Raw genomic sequence first — 20,994 nt, forward strand, 5'->3', positions numbered from 1 at the left:
TGCAATACTGATGCTATAACCAGCACAGAAAAAATCTCAATGCTGAAGCTGGAACCCACATCTCTGGAAGCCACGATTTAAATTTCCTGCTGCGATAGCTGCGACTAAATCAACAGAGCAGGGAGAGAGACATGAAGCCTCTGAGAGCAGAATTGGTGAACAGAGTTGAGAGTGGGACTGGTAGAGAGCCCTGCATCGACCTGCAGTGAGTGAGAGGAATGGGGACCCCTCCATAGATAAGGAGGCTCCAACAGAGGACATTCTGGGACCGGAAAGACTAGCCGGAACAAGACACTGCAGTGACTTTAGTTGCATATTCCCCTCTCAAGCGGGAGTGGTGGGGAGCGTTTGGCCTGGGTGACCCTGCAGACTAAGACCCAGTAGGCTAGCCCAAACCAGGTCCCAGCACCTGGCGGTGCACCCTAGCAATGAAGCCTTTAGTAGGTTGACTAACCTGAAGGGGCAGGCCCAGCAGAGGCTGCCCAGGTCTGTGTCTCCCTAGTACACTGCAGTGGGCAGGGAACACCTAACCAGTGCAATTCAAACAAACTGTAACCAACAAAAAAAGAAACTGGGCCTTCTATATACGCTTGTATGGAAGGAACAAAAAGTATGGGAAGAGGGAGCAACAAGAAAGGGTCCTCAGCCCCCAATCCTGAGAACACTGATCCTGGAAAGGTAAATGCAAAGGAGAATGAGGACAGAAAACATGCAATATCAGACACGGCACCAATAGACATAAAGCGATATCTCTGGAGCCTCATAGACAAGTTCAAAAGTGAAGTATTTAATGAAATAAAGCAAGATATAAGTAGAATAGTTAGAGAAATGCTAAGTACCGCCCAAGAAAAAACAGATGGTGGAATGGAAGAACAGAAAAAAGGGGAGAATTTTTTGATGGAGAAAATAGAGATAACATAGAATATGTGAAGCAGGTTCAAAGAGATTACCAGGAAACTAAAAACTCTATTGAAAGCTGGCATAACAGCTTGAAAGAAACTAAGGATAAATTATTTTAACTGGAAGACAGATTTGTAATGTGGGAGCATGAAATGAAAAACTTCTTTAAAAAAACAAGGAAAAAACCAGCAATAATACAAAGGCTTGAAGATGATAAGAGGATCTATAACTTAAGAATTAAGAACATAAAAGAAGAAGTAGGGACACAAACAAATGAACTACAAAGGATATTCACAGAAATAATCCAGGAATTTTTCCCTAATTTAGCAAAAGGTAAAGATACTGAGATGTCTGAGGCATTCAGGATCCCAGCCACCTACAACCCAAACAGAACAACACCCAGGCATATAATAATCAAAATTCCAGAAATCCAATATAAGAACAGAATATTAAAAGCTGTCAGAGACAAGAAACATATCACTTACAAGGGAACACCCATCAGAATTACAGCAGACTTCTCGGCACAAACCATCAAATCACGAAGAGCATGGGGGGAAATAATTCAAGCTTTGAAAGATAATAACCTCCAGCCAAGATTGATATAGCCCTCACAACTGATCCTAGAAATTGATGGAAAAACAAGGTGCTTCCAGGATAAAGAGGAACTAAGGGAATTTGCAACCACCAATTCAACTCTACAGAGAATACTGCAGGACATTCTAAAAAAGAAAAATACCAAGATTCCAGAAACAGTGGCAGAGAGGCCACAATGAATGAAGCAGAAAGCGAAATGAAGAAGACAAACTGACAACTAATGACAGAAAAAGAGCTCAACAGAAATGAGGCAGAGAAGGTTGGACGGTAGGAACAGCTATTTTGGAGAAAACAAGACATCATAATAGCTAGTGCTGTTTTAGTATCATCTTGTTTTGAAGTCCCATCAAGCTTTTGTTCTTCTGTCTCCATCGGTCTTAACAGGTTGTATCTTATTCGATTTTATTATATGTGATAATACAAACAAAAACTTTTATGGACAAAGAGATTATACAGAAACCATTGTCCATTTTCTGATAGTTGGTCCTAAATACCCTGTAATACTGTCATTCTCTTGAATGGTTTTACATTGTCTTGATATGATTGATGTTACAGTATCCGAAGTTATACTCAAAGATTTCAAGGAAAGAGACACTATGGTGACTACTCTTATGTTTAGATATCTTATGGTGAAACACTATTTTGCTTAAATGGTTATGTTTTGCCCTGTGCTGTTTTGTTGTTATGCCCTCTTTTATCTCAATCTCTTTTTTTATTATTTATTTTTATTTTTATCTTTTTAATTAAGGGAAAAATAAATAAAAATAGCAGGATATATTATAGTAACCTACTTTGATTTCCTATTAACTTCATTTGAAACCCTGTATTGCTCTCACTATCTTTTCACTGATTTTCCCCTATTCTGTTTTGCTTGATAGTACCAAGTTTGAGAGTATAGGCAACAATTGTGAAGACAATAAGTTTCATTATGACACCCATTCTGGTTGACTATTATCTTCTTTTGAAGTCCTGTAATGTCTTCAATGTTTTGGTTTTATTGGTTTTGTTCTTTACTGTTTTGTTCAACTTTATTATAACTGATGATATAGGCAATTCTTTTTAAGATAGCAAGAGGCATTATGGTAACCATTGTTGATCACCTTGTATTTTGTTTTTACAGTATGTATTATGTCCATCCTTTTGATTTGACTGACTCTGTTTTGTGATATCACATTTGGTTTTATTCTCTTCAAAAAAATTAATAAGAACTGTGGGAGTAATAAAATCCAAAATGTGTAACTGTACACATTGTACAAAAGAGCGGAAAAGAAAGTGTTCTAAAGGCTATAACTGCATGTATATTTAAGTGTATAAGATAGATAACCATATTACTGAGTTTTGTTGGATCATTGAACAGAACTATTTGCATTCTCACTGTTTGAATGTTCACTTTATATGCTTTAATTTTGTAACATGAACAACTATTTCTAAGATGACAATATGTAATCTATTAACTAGTGATTTCCTACTGTTTATTTTTTCTGAAATTCTGTATAACTTGTACCCTTTTTCTGTTTTTTTTTCTTTTTCTCCTTAAATAAATTTTTTTATTTTTTTAAAAATTTTATTTAAAAGGAAAAAGAGAAAAACACAAAACAAAACAAAGCAGTGTAAGGGTACACGTAATACAGAACTAAAAAAAAAAAACAGTAAGAAATCACCAGTTAATAGATTACATATTATCATCTTAGAAATAGTTGCTCAAATCACAGTATCAAAGAATACAAAGTGGACATTCAAACAGTGAGACTGCAAACAGTTGTGTTCAATGATCCAACCAAAAACATTAGTATGGTCAACTATTTAACACCCCTAAACACACTTGCTGTTGTATACTTTAGAGCTCTTTTTTTTTCCCCTATCTTTTTTACTACAAAATTTACACATTTTGGGTTTTATTGCTCCTTAGTTCTTATTACTTTTTTGGGGGGTAGAGAATAAAGTCAAATATGGCAAAACAAAGCTGTCAGTCAAAACCAAGGATAGACATAGCACATGATGTAAAACAGAGTACAAGGTTATCAACAATGGTTATCAGCGATGTCTCTTGTTTCCTTAAAAAGAATTGTCTATCTCATTAGATATTATAAAGTTGGACAAAACAGTAGAGAACAAGACCAATAAAACTTAGGCATTGTAAACATTACAGGACTTCCAAAGGAGACAATAGTCAAACCAGAATGGGCATCTTAGTGAATCTTATTGCCTTCAAAGTAGTTGCCTATAACCTCAAACTTGATACTATCATACAGAATGGAACAGAGTCTGATCAGTCAAAACAAGATCGTGGGAGTATTACAGGACTTCAAAACAAGTTAATAGGAAATCAAAAAAAGTTACTATTATATATCCTGCTATTTTTTTAATTTTTCCCCTTAATTAAAACAAATATAAGAAATAACTAAATAATTTTTTAAAGAATAAGGGAGAGATTGAGATAAATCAGGACATAACAATATAACAATAGAGGTCAAAGCATGACTGTTTCAGCAACCTAGTGCTTCACCACCAAATAACCCGACTTAGTACTAGTTACCATAGTGTCTGTCTTTTTCCTTGAAATATTTGAATAAAACTTCATATACTATAGCTTCAAATATTTCCATATCAAGAAGCCCAGAATAAAGCCTTTCCAATTAGTAAGTGAAAACTTTATAAGGCTTCAAGGCCACATAATGGGGAATCATGATTACCACATATTTTTATATATTTGAATCATTACTTACATTAGGGAAACTATTCGGTATTCACACATGCGAGATTGATTTATTTCACTTATAAGTATGGTCTCAAGCTGCGCCCATTTATTGATAAATATCTCAATGTGATCCTTCTTTATAGCTGAATAATCCTCCATTGTATAGAAATACCACAACTTTTTTATCCATTCCTCAGTTGATAGACACTTGGGTTGTTTCCAAGATCTGGCGATTATAAATTGTGCTGCTATAAACATAGGTGCACATATAACACTGTGGTATGATGCTTTCAGTTCTTCTGGGAATATGCCTAGAAGTGGAATAGCTGGAATAAATGGGATTTCCAATCCCAACTTTTTGAGAAATCTCCAGACAGACCTCCACAAAGGCTGTACCAGTCTACACTCCCACCAACAGTGCAGGAGAGTACCTTTTTCCCCACAGCCTCTCCAGCATTTGTTGTTGTTGGTTTTCTTGATCCTGGCCATTCTTTCAGGAGTGAGATGGTATCTCAGTGTGGTTTTAATTTGCATTTCTCTAATGACCAATGATGATGAACATTTTTTCATGTATTTATTTGCCATTTGCATTTCTTCATCTGAGAAGTACATATTCATCTCAGATGCCCATTTTTGGATTGGATCTTTGAATTTTGGGGGTCTGAGTTTCTTTTAATTCTTTATATGTTTTAGACAAGAGTCCCTTGTCTGAAAGAGAGTTCACTAAAATCTTTTCCCAGTTTGTGGGCTTTCTTTTCACTATGCTGGAGATTTCTTTTGACATGCAGAAACTTTTTAATAAGAGTGGTCCCAATTATTGATTCTGGGCAGTATTTCCCGTGCGGTTTGAGTCCTGTTCATGAATTCTCTACCTACTTCGATGTCTTCAAGGTTTCTACCCAATTTGTGTTCCAATAGATTTAGTGTTTCTGTTTTAATATTCAGATCTTTGATCCATTTAGATTTTAATTTAGTACATGATGATAGACATGGGTCTAGCTTTAGTTTTCGGCAAATGGAGAACCAGTTTTTCCAGCACCATTTGTTAAAGAGACTGTCGTTCTTCCAGTGAAACTGCTTGGCTCCTTTATCAAAGATAAGATGGTTGAGTGTGTTTGTAGTTGTGGTTGTATCTTCTAAAAATAATTTTTTTTAAAAATTGCAAATATTAAGTTTATAGATAATGCCAGTGATGGTAAATGTACAAACCAACAGTTTCATATATTCTTAGAGGTTTAGATGGGCTTAGTTGTTTAGATGGCTATTTTGCCATTGAAAAAGATTTTAAAAGTATGTAACAACAATTCCATTTCTGGAAACTACCCTAAAAATTAGTTTTTTTTAAATGCCAGAGGAAAAACTCACAATCTTGTGCTTGCCAGGTCGGTGTTTATGCCACTGAGCTAAATCTCCAGTTATCCTAAAAAACAGGATAGAGATGTCACAAAGGTCTACAAATGAGTATATTCACTGTTTTAACAGATTATACTAATGAAAAAGTTGAAACAATGTTAACATCTATGGGTGATATTTATACAAATTGTTAGAGATACACAGCCCGTGACTCAGTCAGTAAGAAAATGGCTTCAGTGTGAAACCACAAAAGGAATTGTGCCAATAAACTGAAGGGATTTGGACCTGGAACTTTCCTCAGTGAAGCCCCTGCGGGGACTGACACTCCTGGTCAATACATAGATTGTGGCCTAGGGACAGGAGCTGTGACAGGACTTATGGCTCCCAAACCTGAAAGAGCATGTGTGGTGCTTTCCACCAATAAATTTATGGTGCTTTGTTGTACAAAGCTGTGTAAGATTTAAGTAAAAATCAGGTTATGCTTATTTAACAATACAATTGGGTCTGGGTACTACATTCTGGTTAGGAGCTGGTACTCATGTACTATCATGATAACAATAATGTACTGTATATTTCAAGCAGATAGAGTTTAGAACTATTTTACTGAAAGAAATGACAAAGGAGGAGGTAGATATGCTTAACCTGATTTAAACAGTATCCAAGCTATGTTACAGAATGAAACGTCACGTCACCCTATTAATTTGTAATTTTTGAAGTTAAATACAAATTTACCTTTAAAAAGTAAAGACCTAACTATGATATAAATAGTAATGTACAAACAAATTCCAGATGAACTAGAAGTTTGAAAACAACAGAAATGTTAAAAAGAAACGTAAATGTTCATATAGATTTATTATGACGGCTGCCCTAAGAAAGACTTAAAAATCCAAAAAGTATGTTAGGTAAATGTAAAATCACAGTAAAACTGACAAGATTCTTGTCCATATTATTAGACTCTTCATGGAATATCCATCCAGATTGTATTAGAGAACTGATGTTTATATCACCTGGATTTACCAACACAGTGCTCATTTAACATACTAGGTATTTAGTTTGGGGTTATGAAAGTGATCCCCTCTTTAGAAGTTTTCTCTAACAAGTCTTTTTTCCTCTTCCCTTCTAGATTGGCTGCCCTTCCCACGAGTCCCCAAACTACCACTATAGTTATGTATTCAAAGTTTCTGTACATTCACATCTCCTCATAGACTGTGGACAGCACAATGTGACATTTGCCACACAAATTGATACTTAGCACAAGTGTACAATGTGCACTGTTTATCAAATCCATAAAACCAATTCCATTACTTGTGAAAAATCCCGAGATTGGGTACAGTTCTCCCTTGCATAGTGATGAAACAAATTCCGAATCAACTTCTTCGGTTCTCTTACTCTACCATGTACAACAATGTTTTCCAACATTACTATACTGGTTTTCTGATGTGACAATCTTTCTTTTTTTGTATGGGCATATAACATGAAAGCTGTTTCTGAGCTACAAGGCAATGATTTATCTCCATGTTTGTTGACCATTCTGGCCATTAGCCAGGGGGACCTTTGTCAACTAACCCACAGGATTATTATTCTTAATTCCATAGACTTATACTACTGTACAGATAACTCATATCAGACCACCATGGCATCCTATAGCTCCTCTTCCTTCTACTTTTTCACCATTTGTATTCCGGTGTCATTTGTATCTTAGAATCAGTAATAACAGTCAATAAGTATCCAGTACAGGGTCTGCCAGAGTATGAACTTGCTCAGTAAATTGTTCTGCACATCTTGGGGAGGACTTCTTTTTATTGAGTTGTGTAAAATAACAAGTCCACTTGCAAAGTTGGAAAAACAGGAAAGTGGCAGCAACTGCTAGATACCTATCCAAACTGTTTTTTGTCTTCTTTGCAACGGGATTTCATTAAGAACAGCAATACGGTATTGCAATAAAATAGGTCTGAAGATCAATGGAATAGACTAGAAGATACAACCACAACTACCAACACACTCAACCACCTTATCTTTGATAAAGGGGCCAAACATGTTCACTAAAAAAAATGACAGTCTCTTTAATAAGTGGTGCTGGAAAAACTGGCTCTTCATATGCCGAAAATTAAAACTAGACCCATGCCCGTCACCATATACTAAAATCTAAATGGATCAAAGATCTGAATATTAAAACAAAAACACTAAATCTGTTGGAAGACAAAGTAGGTAAACATCTTGAAGACATAGGGGTAGGTAGAGAATTCATGAATAGGAATCAAACCATATGGGAACTACTTCCCAGAATCAATAACTGGGGTCACATCTCATTAAAAAGTTTCTGCATGTCAAAAGAAATCTACAGCATAGTGAAAAGAAAACCCACAAACTGGGAAAAAATCTTAGTGAACTGCCCCTCAGACAAAGGACTTCTGTCTAAAACATATAAAGAATTTTTAAAAATCAGATCCTCAAAACTCAAGGACCCAATCCAAAAGTGGGCATCTGAGATGAATACACAGTTCTCAGATGAAGAAATACAAATGGCAAATAAATACATGAAAAAATGTTCATCATCATTAGTCATTAGAGAAATGCAAATTAGAACAACACTGAGATTCCATCTCACTCCAGAAAGAATGGCCAGGATCAAGAAAACTACCAACAACAAGTGCTGGAGAGGATGTGGGAAAAAAGAATTCTCCTGCACTGTTGGTGGGAGTGCAGACTGGTGCAACCACTATGGAGGTCAGTCTGGAGATGCCTCAAAAATCTGGGGTTGGAGGTCCCATTCAACTCAGCTATTCCACTTCTGGTCATATTCCCAGAATTGAAAACATCATACCACAGTGATGTATGTGCACGCATGTTTATAGCAGCACAATTTGTAATAGTCAGATCTTGGAAATAACCTAAGTGTCCATCAACTAAGGAATGGATAAAAAAGATGTGGTATTTTTATACAATGGAGTACTAATCAGCTATAAAGAATAATCATATTGAGATATTTACTAATAAATGGGCTAATTTACTAATTAATTTACTAATAAATTGAGACCATATTCCTAAACAAAATAAATCAAACTCACATGTATAAATACCGTAGTCTCCCTAATATACGAAAGAGTACATAAGACTTTTGGGTAATCATGATTCCCCACTACACTGTTTTGAAGCCTTATAAAGATCTCAGATGTAATGTGTTTGTCCTGGTTTTTTTAAATTTTATTATCTGTGACCGTATGAACGGCTAATTTGAGAGAAACAAGTCATTATAATAGCCAGTACTGATATAATATCATCTTACTGTGAAGTCCTACCATGCTCTTGCTCTTCTGTTTCCATTGTCTCTATCTTGTTGTATGTTAATGGATTATACTACGTGTGAAAGTATAAACAGATTTACTATGGAAAATGAGAGAGTAGCCATGGTTTTTCTGTTATTTGGTTCTGAAAACCCTGTAACACTCTCATTCTCTTGAATGTTTTTATAATATTTTGTTAGGTTTAATACTATTGTATATAAAGTTATACTCAACTATTTTAAAGAAAGAGACATCGTGGTAGTTATTGTTAATTATGAGTTGTCTTTTGGTGAAATACTGTTTTGCTTACATTGTTCTGTTCTGATCTGCTCTGTTATGTCCTGTTTTGTCTTAACGTCTTTAAAAAAAAAAAAAAAAAAAGAAAAAGAAAAAAGGACAGCAATATGCCTTTGCTAAGACTACATTTCCCAGCTTGGTGAGGCCAGGTTGATGGACTGAACTCTGTAACATACAGGTAGAAGTTGTTGGGTGGGATATTCCAAAAGGTCTTTTGCACTCTGGGGCTTTCGGTTGCAGGCAGTACATCAGCCGCTATGTGAAGTACTGGACCTCACTGGAATCCAGGGATTCCACCCCTTTAAGGATTTCTCTGGAACACCTGAAGCCCGACCAATAAAGACTAGGACTCAAGTATTGAGTTGGACCAAGAACATCAAGCTTGAGCGGGAAGCCGCTGGGGGAGATGTACACACGCGTGGCTCTGACACTGCGGCTGCAGGAGCTTCTAGCTCCACCTAGGCAACCTCTATCAGATCTAGGGATGTCAGCGGTCTCGTGGGCACTGCAGCCGCTGTCCCTTCGCGATCCTTACAGCCTCCCTTGGCCTCCCGCGCAGATTCGAAACCTCTGGGAGCCGCTTGCAGCGTCAGGGGCCGCCTTGGGCGGCCATTGGTCGGTGCGTGTCACGTGCCTGGGAAGGCGGTGCGATTGGCTGGGGGGGGGGCGCACGCAGGGCGGTGTGTGGCGCGCGCGCGCGCTGGAGGCCGTTGCACAGCGCTTAGTGCGGGGCCCCGCTCCCTTGCAGACGCGGCCAGGACCGCTAGGCTGGGCAGACCGCGAGGGGGCGCGGGGCCGCGCTCAACTCGGGTGTGTGTAGACCGTCGAGGATCGCGCCTCGGGCGGCTGCGCGCTACCTCCCTGCACCCAGGCCCCGCCAACAGCGAAACGGAGCAGCGGCGCGGGTCTCCGGGGCGAGGGCGCGGTGTGGAGAGACACTCGGGCTCCGCCGCCGGCGCCTGCGCACTCCGCGCGGCCCCCAGACGGAGTTCTCCAGGGCGCAGGTAGCGCGGACGCTGCGGGAGGCGCTGTCTTGAGGGGCGCGGAGGTTGGGGGTGCGGGGCTGCGCGGTCGGCTCCCTGCCTGCGGGGCCGGGCTGCAGCACCCCGTGGCCGGGTCGGAGCGCCCTGGGCCCTGCGCGCGGGGAGCCGTACTGGTTGTTCAGAGATGCTGAGGACTTGGGGTTTCTGTTAGCTCTAAACGCTGGCTATGCATTGGATAAAAATCTGAGGGGTCAACAACAACAAAAAGTGATTTGCAAATTGGTTCAAGTCTGAATTCGTGACCTCTAATTTAGTGCTAATTCAGGCACTAACTTGGTCACGTGACCTGGACCAAGTCGCCTTTCCCGACCTGGGTGACGACCCGCGAAGCTGGGATTCCCGGGGGGCGCGGAACACGGTGTGTCTGTGACACTGAAATTTTGTAGGAGCATCAAGTTAGTAAAATATGCTGCTGTGCGGTTTTATTTGCATTCCATTGTAAGTTGACAGTAATTCCCTATGAGAGTGATGTGATTTGTGACGTAAAGTAATGTATGTATCAGTGTAAGTGCTTACTGCGGTTGTGAGAACATTTGGTATCGTAGCAGTTTTGAAATTTCCTGTTCCCTGTTATTAACTGTATGCACCGTGCTGTGCAGTAGGTTTTAACAAAACTTACTCTTGCGGGCGACCTTGTATTTCTTGACTGTGTCTCCCCGTTTCCCCCACCTCACAGTCCTTAATTGCCATGGATGTGAATGGTCTAGGTTCCATTGGTGAGTGAGGACGTGCGCTTAACTTCATTCGTTTGGCTTATTTGATCAATGTTTGCCAGATCTGTCAGTCTTAGCAGAAGTGAGGAGGGTGAACCCAGAGTCTTCCCACTGAGCTGCCTCCCACCGCATCCTTTTATAACTTTTTATTTTGTGACAGTGTCTCTCTGTTGATCAGGCTGGCCTCAAACTTGTGACCCTCCCATCAAGGTCTCTCAGAATGCTGGAATTAGCGATTTAGGAAGAACCTGTCTCAAAAATTTCAAGAGTAAATAAATAAAACAGGATGGGTAAGCACTCAAGTGAGATTTTCAGTTTTTTGAGGACTTCTATGCTTTTTTCACAATGGCTGTTCCAACTTACAGACCTGCTTTCTCCAGTGTTAACAACACTTCCTTTGGACTTTGTGGGAGCTAGCCTAATGGGTATGTGGTGGTATCTCACATTTTTTTGATCTGCTTCTCCCTCATGATTAATGATGTTGAGCACCTTTTCGTGTACCTCTTCGCCAGTTTTATGCACAGTTTGGAAAAATGTCTGTTTATCCTTTTGTCCTTTTCATAATTGGATTATTTGATTTCTTTGCTGTTGAGTTGCGTGTGTTCCAGAGTATTTTTAATATTAATCACTTACCAGATACATGGTTTGTAAATATTTTTTTCCGTTTCATTGGTTGCCTATTCATTTTGTTGTCCCATTTTGAGTCCTATTTGTTTATTTTTGCTTTTTGTTGCCTGTGTTTTTGTTATGATACCCAAACATCACCAAGATCAATGTCAGGGAGCTTTATGTATCCTCTCTTAGGAGTTTAAGAGTTTCAAGTCTTACATTTAATTCTTTAATCCATTTTGAGTTGATTTTGATATAAAGATTTTTTATATTGTTATAAAGATGATGTCTGGTATTTCTTTCTCTCTCTCTCTTTTTTTTTTTTTTTTTTTGCATGTGAGTGTGCAGCTTTCCAGATACCTTTTGATACAAGTCTAAAATGTTCCTCAGTGAGTTTCTGTACTCATTAGTGCACAAAGGTAGCAGGAGGTGTGTCCCTGGGCCTGGAGGTACAGCTTCTTCTCAGGGTTCTCCCTTTATACTCAGCTTCTTGCCTCTATGGGTGGAGCAGCATTCCCTCAACCATGCCCTTGTTCCATCACAGTGCTGCCTCAGAGCCAGCTGACCATGGGCTAAATCCACCCAAAAACCGTGATGCAAAATAAATGTCATGTAATTTGGCTTGTGGGCATTTTTTCCCAGCCAAGGAAAAGTGTTGAATACACTCTTAAATGAAGATGTCATCCTTTCCCCATTGTGGATGCTTAGAAACCTTGCCAAATGCTAGTTCACCATGTATGTGTGGGTTATTTAGATTGCTTTTTTGGTTGTAGTTTGGAACCTAACATTTGCTCCTTCAGTGATACTTAGGATTTCAGCCAGAACATTTTTCAATACAGGTTTTTACCATGAGGTCATCATCTAGCCTGATCTATAGAACACTTCTTCTCTTTGACCTTTCTGTGTGAGGGTAAGTAAATGTCAATCCCTAGAACATGCTTTCCTGCCTGTGTTGCACACTGAGGAGGCCATTACTGGGCACTGATAGAAGGCCCGTGAGTAATTACTTGAGGGAAACAAAGTCATGCATTTAAAAAAAATCTTTAAGGGTCATTTCTGTTGTAGTTGCAGTTGTACTGTGTTCTGCAGGCACCCGTATATCTTGTAATTTGTGGGATTCTACCTTTAAAAGGAAAATTGCCTTGCCTATTTATGAGCCCTGGACATCTTTCCATCAGAAAGCTCTGAGTACTTCCTATGTGCCCCAGATTATTTTAGTGGCTCAAATGGATCTACTACAGGATTCCATGGCAAATTCCTGTGTGCTGAAGGCTCACACAGTCTTAGCTGCTCATGGAAACATTTTCCTGCCTTTGCCAAGTCAGCCTTGATAATTATTTTTATTCTTTATAAAAATTGATTCTACTTTTACCAGGAAGGGTTCTAGAGATTTTATATTTTCTTCACTTTCTTGGGTTTTCTGTTTTAGGAATTAAATTGCCTGTTTAATTCTCCATTTTTTTGAGTCTTTGGTTATAAGAATTAAAATAACTTTGTTTCAACAGTTTTGCTTTTAATTTATTCTGTTGTCAGTACTGTTTCCCAAGAAATTTGTAGAATAACATAATCATCTTTTTAAAATAACATTCTCATTTAAAGATGATACATCTTACATGTCAGCTTTAGAAAATATCAATAATCAGAAGATTTAAACTATTTCTAGTCTACCCTGTTTATATTTTAGTGTATAATCTTCTGGTCTTTTGTCTGGGTTCCATCTGTAAAGCTGACAGCATAATCTATATTGTACTTCATAATTTATATATTTTCAATCTGATACTATAAGGTAAATAAGTATGTTTTTACTTCCAGAATTCTAATTCTTTTCAAAGGTGTTTTATTGTTAGAATTGGGAGCTGAAGAACTCTGTTAATAAGTTACTGTACAGGATAAATTCAGAAACCCAAACTATTGACCCAGAAACAAAATTCCCTTCTCTGCTCTTTTCCTGCCTTCCTTCCCTAAATTGCTGATGTCCTATTTCGGCTCTCCTAACCCCAGTCGAGGACAGTTCTGTAGGGGAGTCTCTGGAGGAAGGTTTCTGTAGTCACACATTTATACTCTAGTTCTGTTTTTACACTTTTCCAGGTGGCCTATTAGAATGTTTACTGTTTCCTTTTTTTTTTTTCAAGTTCACAGATTTATGTTATGACAAAAAATTACAGACATCAAGTTATATTTATAGAAGTTTTAAAAAATCATGAAAAAGGAAAGAGCTGATAAAAAAATGAAAATAAAAAAGTCACATATAAATCCTACATGGAGACTGAGATAGATCTAAGAAGATCTAAAAAGTCTTTGCCATGCTTCAGTGAGGCTTTCCCTGTTAGATAATTTTTGCAAACCTGTCCCAGCACACATTTGGCATAGAAATTATTTCAGTGTCTTCTATGCAGAATTCTAATGTATACAGAATCCCTCAGATATAATTACAATGTCAGTGCATCCCATAGGTGCTTAGGAACATACCTGGTGGTGCAGATGCTGAATCTGTGCATAAAGCTGCTTATCACATGGGATCTCTTCCTGCGTACGGCCAGACTATGTGAAATCAGTGAATCAGGTGCTTTTTTGAAGAATCAGTTGGTACTCTAGATACTATTTCTGTGTTTCTAGAGAATAGGGGGTAAATGGGATTGGAGAGATAGGAAGGGGGGTTTAAATAAAAAGAGAAATTCCAAGTTGAGGTCTTTGGCATCAGAGTTGAGAGAAACCTGGCATGTGTTGTAATCCAATATCTGGATGAAGGGCACTAACTGTGTTCAACCTGTTGTGTATCATACCATTATGACCTTTAATTCCTGTCCTTAACAGTAGTGTTTACCTTATGACTATGAACAGGATCCACAAGAAGAGAACATACCTTTCCTTTTCGACCCCATTCTAAATGCTGATGCTCTGGACTGGGTAAATGCATTGCCTCCCGGGCTGAGCTGAGGCTGCAGGTGTGCTAGGATTGGCCTCAGATGTGTCTGCTCCTGATTATTTTTTGTGACATCGAGATTTGTTGTGGTCTTGCCAAGTTGGGGGACCAAACTGGGATTTGGAGGCTGTTCCAGAGCTAAATGCATACCGACAAGGCAGTTGTCCAAATACGGGAGGTGGCTTCTGTTGGACACAGCTCCAAAAGTAGGCAGCATAGGCTAAAAACCACTGGAAAATAATGCAGTTAAAGATGATAGAGATCTAAAGCTCAGGGCATTAGCCAGTCTGGCCTCTTGATTTTTTCCAAGTGGTATAATCTGGTTAACACTAAATGCTGGCCTGGCAGATGGCGCTGATCACCCAGTACCATGGGGTCCTGCAGAGCTAAAAGTGGGTGTCACTCCCAGGCTGAAAGCCGAGGGTACAGTAGTCTCACTGCTGGGGCCTGGTTCAAAGGCAGACACCATGATGGTTGTAGCTATGATGGATATGGCTGCTCGTGTGCTATCCTGAGAGAAAAGCACAGACTGAGCAAGACTGGATTGAGCAGCGGAGAGCTGCTCACAGGCCAGCTGGCCTGTCCAGACACAAAGGCAGCCACAGGTGCAGTGCAGGAGAAGGCGGCATAACCAAGTGTGCCACCCCCAAGTGCAGTGGCCTGTGTCTGCTTGACCTAGAGGAAGTGGTGTTGTTCAGGAAACTGAAAATAGGCTTTGCTGCACTTTTATCAGCTGTGACTCCGGTTTGCATTCCAGAAGCTAAAGTGTACTTTGTTGACTGTTCCTCTCTTCTTGCTGCCCCAGAGAAAGTCTAGAATTAAAATTATTATTACTACTGTATTTTTTTTTAACTTCTTCACTGTTAGAATCAGTTGAAACTCCAAATTTAAAATCTCCAGTTGATTGAGAAATTTTAAAGCTCATGGGCTGTGTGAACTGAGTCAGACGATACACACACTTGAGTCTTCTCTGCTCTCCAGATTTAAAATTTCCAGTGTTTGTTATGCTCTGAGAGGGCTCAGAAGAGAATGAAGGGGACCGCATTTGAAGGATGAAGCCGCTGGATTCAAAGATGAGAAAGGTATGCCAATCCTGGAAAGTGAGATTTTTGCCTGGCTTGGCACTTTCACGTGCTGCACACGTGGTGTAGTCTGCTCTGTTCTGCAGAATGCACACTTCACTGTCCCATTTCCTTTCAGGCCTTTTGAGCTTGTCCAGCCCTAGGCAGTCTCCAGAAGACAGACAGGTACACCACTGCTGCTCGAAGCAGGGACTGCACTTGCTGGTCACTCAGCCATACAGGACATGCATTTGTTGTCCTCTGCGTTATTAGAAACACAGCACAGTTGGCACAGCCATGATGCCACAGGCTTTTGGAATTTACCTCCTAATCATTTTTTTTTTTTTCACTGTGGGGCTCAAACCCAGGACCTTTGCGTGCAAGGCAAGCACTGTACCACAAGTAGCATCCCCAGCCCTTACTTCCCAGTCTTAAGGTGCCAGAGATAACGGTGGTGTGGGAAGATGAAGTCGTCACAGCAAACACATTTTCTGAAGCCAGTGTCTTGCTGAGGACTCGCTTTATACTTTCCTCCAACCCAGAGCGCACAGCCACCAGTGCCAACACCTCCAACACCCCCTATCCCACCCCTATCCCTATGATTAGATAGTTCAAAACAGGGAAAGCAGGGTTTTGCTAATTGTTTGTGCAGTTTTAGAGGCTGAATTCCCTACTGAGTTATATCTTGAGACTGTAACGTTAAGTCACATTAAGTTAAGACACACAAGCTTAAATGTCTCGTGGTTTCTGTTGTATGAGAATTCCAAAATGTAAATAAAAAATAAAAGCGTATAGGAACTGGATAGAGAGATCTTTCTCATGGGAAGGGAGGTCAGTGGGAGGGGGAGGGGATGATACAAGGAATTAACAGGCATTCTGTATGTGTACCAACTCTGCACAAGGACTGTAACATTGCATACTTCACACATGCATTAATAAAAAGTAGATGTTAGGGTAATTACACTTTTAGCCTATACCTACACCATAGTCTAAAAGTGGTTATTTGTTGTATCAATGGTGGCAACCTCCTTGATAGGCAAATTATGCTAACTACAAATTAGTGAAGGTAGAGATAAAATTAAACTAAATTTTATATTAATACATTTTAGACTTTTACCTTTTTATACTTTAAACCATTAGTTTACCATAAAAAATAAAATGGAAGCTGTATTTTTCTATACTGATTATGGTGAGATACGTTGATTTTAGCAGAATTTAGCATTTGTGGGAGAGTTTCGTTTTGTTCTTTGCAGCACTGGGGATTAAACCAGGACCTAACATAGCACTAACTATTCCACAGCTGACCTACATCCCCAGGCCAGAGATCTTATATTAATCATTCACTGAATGCCAGATGTGAGGCTCCACTCAGCCTGTTACAGATATCACCCTTCATTCCTGACTGCTCCTTAGATCATACTGAACAAATCTGACTCCTTTTCCATTCACACTCCTCTAAGTAATTGCATGTATTATTGTGTGAGTGATACGTAGCCTTTCCTCTCTTATTAGGCAGTTAGCTTTTAAGAGTCAAAGACTGGGCAAGGTGTGGTGGTACATGTACATGTCTGTAATTCCAGCGCTCAGGAGGCTAAGGTAGAAGGATCACCATGAGTTTGAGGCCTGCCTGGGCCACATCAATGAGTTCAAGGCCAGCCTGTACTACATAGCAAGACCCTGTCTCAAAAACAAAGTTAAGGACTGTTTTGTTTATTTTCCTATGTCCCTATGCTCACTCCCATAGTTCTTGGAACCCAATAAGGGCTCAAGTATAACACTGTACTGTACTGCTGTTCATTTGAGCCCATTGAAAGGATTTTGCCCTAGATATGATATTACGGCAGTGGGAGGCAGGACCAAGGGATGTTTACTTTGAGGTCACTTTCCCCTCCCCTATGACAACTTACTGTGGTGCGAAAAAAGTCCCAATCAGCTGCTTGCACATCAGCAATGCTACCCTAAGCATCACCCCACTCTGAAACTATATGTATGCCCCCCACATCACGTTTCCAGCAAAGAAAGCCAGGCCCTGGCAGTCATGGAGTTCTCCCCACATTCTTGGAACAAAGGCCATTTTTTACTTTATATTCTCCCTTAAATGTGTCAAAAACCTTACCACCCATAACATGGGCTCTTCCTTTCTGAGCATTCTATAGTTTGTCTATTTATATATAAAGCTGTGTTTCTGGTATATTCTATCCTATTTCCTAAAAATACAGCCTGTACAACAAAATAACTTTATGTTTAAAAGTTGGGATAATACCAAAGATGACCTAACTTATATAGCATGTCAAGGTGGGATTTGGTGGGGGGTGGAGATGGTGTTTATTTTTCTCCTGGCCATGTATAACTTCACATGGCATTATTTTATTGTTCAAATTATTCCATTTTGCTAACAGGAGCTATTTCAGTTGGCTTCTGTGTCTTTTTTGATATATCCAACCCTAAAATCAGCCATTCTAGGCGCCCTGTCTCACTGTATTTGAAAATGGTCTTAGAAAGGAGATTTTCTGTGATGTGTTCATCTGATGTGTGTCATTGCTTTGAGTCCCCCAACAGTAAAGCTAGTAAATATATGTGTGTAAATAACCTGTGTGCATATCTGTATTGCAGAAATCCCTCCCTAGCCACAGTTGTGCTTCCCATGGTTACAATTATTTATCTGGTTAACTACGGCCTGAATATATTAAATGAAAAATTCCAGAGATAAACAATTCATGTTTCCAATTTTTTGTGTTCATAGGGGTGGAATCCAGTGCAGTGAACTATATTCTCATTGCTTTTTTAAATGTTTCATTTTGAAACAGGGTCTTGCTAAGTGACTCCTGCCTGGAATGGGCTCAAAGTTGCATTCCTCCTGTCTCAGCCTTACAGCGTGCTAGAAGTACAAGCATGTGCCAGCAAGTCCAACTTTGCTTTTAACTTAATTACTGTGTTCCTGTCAATATTCCTGGTTATTGTGTGTAAGTCTCACTTGTTAAAAAAAAATAGCAGATTTATATTCCATAAGAATATATGGTTTAATTTGCTCTACCATTTTTATTTAAAAATATTTAAATTATTTCCATTTTATGTTCTACATAAAGGTACTACATTAAACACACTTTCACACCGTAATGGCCTTCAGGAGAGTATGTTTTATTTTCTTAAATGTACTATACAAATATTTCCCATATCCAAATGAACCTATATTTACAGGAGAGAGTAGCAGTCTTAGGAAAGTGTAGTCATTTTATCTTCGACCTTGAAATCTTCTGTCCTTTCTCTTCATGCTCCCTTCTCCCCTTTTTGTTTAGTCTCCTCTCTCAGACACATCTTTTGTGTTGATGGGGACTGAATGCATAGTCTCACACATGCCAAATAAGTGTTCTCCCTTATATAAGTTGCAGTCAAGGTCTTTATCACTACATGATTTGCAGATGTTTTCTTTCAGCCTATGGCTTGTCATTTCATCCTGTTAATGTACTTTTACAAAGTAAAAGTTTCTAATTTTTATTTACATCCCACTTTACAGTTTTGAATATTGTGTCTGAAACTTATCAGCAAACCTAAAGCCGTATGCTTCTCCTACTGTGCTTTTGTGGAAGTATCACAGTGTCTTATTTATATCTAGCTCTACACCTGGAGCTGTATATGTATATGTAAGATGTGATCAATTTTTTGCATTTGAACTTCCAAAGTTCTGGCATCTTTCTCCTTTGCACTGTCTTTGTACCTTTGTCATAAATTGACTCAATTTTGCTGAATCTGTTTTCAGTCTCTATTCTGTTTCATTGCTTTACTGTGGTTTTTTTTTTTTCACCCGCTCATACTCTTCCTATAGCTTTATGTAGTGAGTCTTGAAATCAAGTAATGTTACTCCTCAAACTCTGCTTTTTTTCACAAGTAAATTTGGTATATTAGAGTTCTTTCCCCTTAAGTTTTTGAAAGTCTTGTGCATATCCACAAATAGCCTCATTGGGATTTTAACGTGAATTTAATACACATACAGATGACTTTGGAGAGAATCAACATCTTCTGTGCAGATTAATCTTAATGGTCAGTGTGACTGGGTTAAGAGACACCTAGAGGGGTGATTGGATCCTGAGAGCATGAAACACATCAGTGGATGAATTCTCTGATGCTGATAAGCGAATATGCTATTTGGCATTGGGGCCCAGATGGAGGCGGTGAGCCTGAGATGTGCCTTTGGATGGGAGGTCTTTCTTGGCACTCTTTCCAACCTACTCTGCTTCTAGCTGCTGTGAAGTGATTGGCTTCGCCTCACCAAGCCCTTTCACCATGATGTTTTTACCTGGACCTTGCTGACTATGAGCTGAACTCTCTGGATCCATGAGCCAAATAAACCTGTCCTCCTTTCGATGTGCATGTCAGGCATGTTATACCAGCAGTGGGAAAAGCCAATAAATTTTTCTTCAACTCTTGAAATCAGACACAAAAATCTGTCTCCATTTTTTTAGATTTTGATTTCTTTCGTCCGTATTTTGTATGTATACAAATCTTGTACATAGTTTGTTAGATTTCATTTTGGGAATGCTAATATAAATTTATTTTTACATTTCAAATTCTGAGTGACATTTTTGGAAGGTAGAAAAGCAATCGATTTTTGAATATTGACTTTGTATCTTACAACCTTGCTAATTATCATGTACATGTCCTAGTGAGGCATGTATATGTTATATATGATCTTGTTTACAAATACAGGTAGCTGTATTATTTCCCTTTTGATCTGTATGTCTTTCATTTTTCTGGTTTTAACACACTTAGCTAGAACTTTCAGTTGAAGTTCAATAGAAATATTTAGAGAAGACATTTATGCCTTGTCTCTGAAAGGGGAAAAACTGAGACTCTCAATAATAAGCATAATGTTTTAAGATAGTTTTTAATAGATTAAAGACATTTTAAAATCTATTTTCGGTGTTTGGTTAATGCTGGCTTTACAGAATAAGCTGGAAAACGTTTAAGAGTAAAACCCTCAGAGTCTGGTATTTTCCCTTTTTTTTGACCATTTTTACTAGTATAATTTCCCTTTTATATCTGACTATTCATGTTGCCTTTATCACCTTGTGAGAGTTTTGGTGGTTTGTGTGCCATTCAAGACATTTGCCTATTCTGACATCAAATTTATGGATATAGATCTGTTCATAGTATTGCTTTATTATTTTTTTGGTGTCTACGTGATTAGTAATGATTGCCCCTCTTTTATTCTTGATACAGGTAATGTTTGACTTCTCTACTTTTTTTTTTTTTTGGTGAGTGAATTATTATTTCTTTCCTTGCTTTAGCTTTATAGTAATTTGATTCTATCTAATTTGGAAAGCTGAAAGTATAAGTTACAGATTTTGATTCTTTATTCTTTTTCAAAATATGTCTTTCTAAATACTGTTTTAGCGATATCTTACAAATTTTGATGTCACATTATTTATTAACTTATTTACAGTACTGATGATTGAACCCAAGACCTTTACAGTGACTTATATCTGAATTTATATTTTCATTTTTGAAACAAGATCTTACTT

General features: G+C 38.7%; 1 protein-coding gene across 19 annotated transcripts in view; it reads left to right on the plus strand.

The window, feature by feature from the left end:
* Positions 1-9,811: 9,811 nt before the first annotated feature.
* Ptpdc1 (protein tyrosine phosphatase domain containing 1) overlaps positions 9,812-20,994 on the plus strand; it is a 90,339-nt gene continuing 79,156 nt past the window's right edge. For 3 of the 19 annotated variants that reach the window (XM_063227299.1, XM_063227306.1, XM_063227308.1), the window contains exon 1: positions 9,812-10,130. The gene's annotated coding sequence lies outside the window, so the exon portion shown is untranslated. Of the gene's footprint in view, positions 10,131-11,060; positions 11,308-11,814; positions 12,402-15,395; positions 15,497-18,282; positions 18,439-20,692; positions 20,728-20,994 lie in introns of those variants that run through there. The other 16 variants (XM_063227298.1, XM_063227297.1, XM_063227300.1 and 13 more) reach the window with 16 other exon arrangements.

The sequence above is a fragment of the Cavia porcellus genome, unplaced genomic scaffold (genome assembly GCF_034190915.1).
Source record: "Cavia porcellus strain 051 isolate PalLab524CR breed Dunkin Hartley unplaced genomic scaffold, mCavPor4.1 scaffold_17, whole genome shotgun sequence".
NCBI lineage: Eukaryota > Metazoa > Chordata > Mammalia > Rodentia > Caviidae > Cavia > Cavia porcellus.